The following is a 3,991-nucleotide window of genomic DNA, read 5'->3' as shown; positions in this document are numbered from 1 at the left end:
GATCTGAAAATTATTTCTTACTGACTATAATAGCACAGTTTAACCACAACTTTTTAACTTTTTTATACTATGATAATTGTTTAAAAAATCCACGCAAGCTTTGGGACAAAAACTAATTTTGAAAAACAACCATAGCACACTACCACCTAGCATTGAAACTTCCGTGTTAAGGAATAAAACAATGATTGGCGCATCACCTAGTGATCGGGCGCGTAACTATATATACATGGCGCTAAATTCAAAAGTTTAGTAATATTACCTAGGATTGTAAACTCATTTTAAAGTAAAGGAAAATCGATATAATCCTAAAATAACAAGAAAAATCCTTATCCTATACGATAATAAATATTTTTCGTATACTTTTTGGGTTTTCTTGTTATGTTGGGACTATATTTATTTTCCATTACATTAAAATGCCAAAGTGGTTAAAACAATTAAAGAATAAAATATAGAATAAAATCTTTATTTATAAAAATGTTACAAGAAATGTTATATGTGTTACAAGAAATATTAATAATACAAGCCACGTGTAGTATAATTTAGTTTTCTTAATGTTGTGACAAGAATTGGTCAGTATTTAAATAATTGTTTTGTCATTCTTATCAAGTTTTATGTGAATAAAAGTCTAATTCTGCAAAAGACATTTTACTACAATTTTATTCGCATGAATTTACAATGGGGAAGTACTTTAGACCAGATAAACTAGAGGCTGATCCAAACTGTCAAACTTCCACCAAAGAATTCAAACATTGGTAAGTATATAACATTCAAGAATTTTTTAGAAAGCAATGAATCTAAAGATAAATTCCTAGAAGATAAAGATAAGTACATGCTTTTAAAAAATTAATCTACGATTACATAAGCGAATCAATCAATCTGGAAAACCAATTGCTTTTTTCACACATACCCTCACATATTCTGAATGAAAACATTATGCAATTGAAAAAAAAGCAAATGAGTTGAAGTATTAAAAAAAATGCAGACAATATCTGGTAGAAAAGCAATTCTAACCAATTACAGATTAAATCACTATTTGGTTATATAGAATGACGGTATATATCAAATCTAAAAAGGAGAACTAGCTTTACTTCACAAGAATTTATTAATTATCTACACTCTAAAGGAATATATTCAAGTAGAACAACACCATATAATCATGAAGGAAATGGTTAAGTCGAAAAATACAATGAGTTTGGAAATTGGTGAATCTAGCATAGAAAACCAAAAATTTAGAATTCACTTAATGGAAAACTGCTTTACCATGTGCTCTGCACTATATACGAAGTTTACTGTTGAATTGTTATATTATTGAATCAAGATAATGATGAAGGTCCAAATAACACACTAGACAATTCCACTACTAAATAAATACCAGATGAGACAGAAAATTTACCTGTTCAAAAACCTGATGATAATGATGAACCAAGATTGGAAAATTCAGATTTTCATTCTAGCTGTAAATCAGCTGGAGCTAAAAATAAACCAAGATAGTTGCAATATTTTGTTCAAAAATAGGGACGGGTGAATGTAGTATAATTTAGTGTTCTAAATGTTGTGACAGGAACTTGTCAGTATTTAAATAATTTTTTTGTAATTCTAATGTCAAATTAAAGCCTAATAAGCAACAGACAGCAATCAGACATTCTGAGTTTTTTGTAGTACTTTCATCCTAATGTAATAACACACACTATCAGTGGTCAGTGAAAACTCTTACAGTCTGGCGTTCTACTCACAGAAAGAGAGAACTCAAGGACCCTGCTAAGTTGGAAACAGAACAATTAAATGATTTAGTTCTAGAAAGAAGTTTATATACATTTATACTCATACTATATGTTATATATTTATATGATAATACTTTAATTCTTTATATATATAATATATATATATATATATATATATATATATATATATATATATATATATATATATATATATAATCAGAATCATAATATAAGTTCCAGAAAAATATTCTGGTTATCAACAAAATTATGATTTTGATTAGATTAGCAAAATATTGATTCTTGCAAAAAGAAAACCCAAGAATGAGGAATAACCAAATGATAGCAAATAGAAAAAACAAACAATCGATAAGGTAAATAATTTATTTCTAAGGTATGCTTAAAGTTTTCACCCAGAATGTAAGCTTTGCTAAAACCTGATATAGTAACTTTATTTGCTCAGTATAAACTCCAAACAACAGAGGATAATAATGTTTTTATGCCTGAAATGACAAACACAATTACAATCAACAGATTTTTTCACCAGTATGTCATCTTAAGATCAGTCATCCCATCCCTATCATCAACAGAATAGGAAAGATCCCTGTCGACACATTCAAATTTATTTATTCATAACTCTGAATGCCTTACCGCTGTCTGTGTGGATGCAGGCTAATATACGGGACAAGCCGATTAAATGTTACAACTTACAATATACAAAATAGTGGTTAAGTACACAGTATTTTAAGATAATAAAATTAAATAATGTGAAATAAAAATATATTATGTACACAAACACACATATATATATATATATATATATATATATATATATATATATATATATATATATATATATATATATATATATATATATATATATATATATATATATAATTAACATGTAATTACATTTTAAAAGTTTCCAAACTCTATGGTACCAGTAACTCTTCTACTAATATTTATATATTTTGAGGGACATATTAAATACATTTACATTTAGGTTGTTTAACAAAGAAACATATCTATTCAGTGGGCTATTAGCACCATAGGTGGTTCTACAAAATGGAACATTAAAAGTACATAGATGAGGCAAACCATGGTAATATGGTACTCTAAGACCAATCTCACTCACAAGAGAGGGACAGGTCCCTCCTCACACTTAAAGCAGGCAAGCTCATAGACCTCTCCATGATAGTGTAGTCATGGTCTGCTAATCTAATCCAACTTTGAAAGGCGCACACCTGTAGAAATTTATGCCGAACCCTCTCTAAGGTGATGCTTTTTAAGATAGTTGTTGAACCACCACCTACAAATAATTCAAATACTAAGCTAAGTAAGACTGGTTTTATAATATATACTTAATTTTAGGTTAAATTTATAAACTAATTTTATAAGTAAAAGGTCAGATATAATGTGAATAAAAATATAGGTCAGTGGTATAATAGTTCTTACCTGGTCCTGGTAAAAACAAACTCGGAACGGCTGTTCTCGTAATACCGCTATTTCCAACATTGACTATATCTTCCTCTTTAAAATGCAGCATTCTCTAATTAGGGCTCTTAATAGCATTCACCCATTTATCAAACATATCCATATAATGTCCTGGACTTAAAAAACGGTATTGCTTGCCAGTAGTATCCATGCAATCTGGAACACATCTTTTTTGTTCAGTTCTTCGTCTCTACATTGTTATTCCATGTAATGTGTTCGATTCCATAATAAAAAATCGTCGAAAATTGTATGATTTTGCACTATTTATATAAAAAATTTTACATTATAAAATAAATTATAACAAATAATCAAATAAAACAAATACAAATATGGCGCCGTATTTGTCTAAACTCAACTTTGACTTGATCACAGCACACTCCCTCCGCGCAAGAACGAGACTAGCTGACTAGCAGCGCTACCAAACGAATGGGCGCCTAATCCGAACATGATTTGACCTTGGCTATCCCTGTTACCAATCTAGGTGTAATTTTATCTATGAAAACAACTCTCTATTTTTAATATTTAAGAATGTGCTACGATTTTCGCTGAGTCATGGCCGTCTTTATGTGAACACTAAAGACGCCCATGGCTGAGTTAATACTAGAATTAGAGCGAAAATTATTTTAACTCGATGGATTTCCCACATAAAGAACGTTTTAAATAGGTAATTAACAGATAATGAAGTTAGTTGAAAACTACAATACTAGTGAATAAAAAAAAATGTGGTAGTGATGTGAATAGTGATGCACCGAGAACATAAAATATATTGACAGTGACAG

Source organism: Diabrotica undecimpunctata, chromosome 4 (assembly GCF_040954645.1).
Source record: "Diabrotica undecimpunctata isolate CICGRU chromosome 4, icDiaUnde3, whole genome shotgun sequence".
Lineage (NCBI taxonomy): Eukaryota > Metazoa > Arthropoda > Insecta > Coleoptera > Chrysomelidae > Diabrotica > Diabrotica undecimpunctata.
This window is presented reverse-complemented; position numbering follows the sequence as displayed.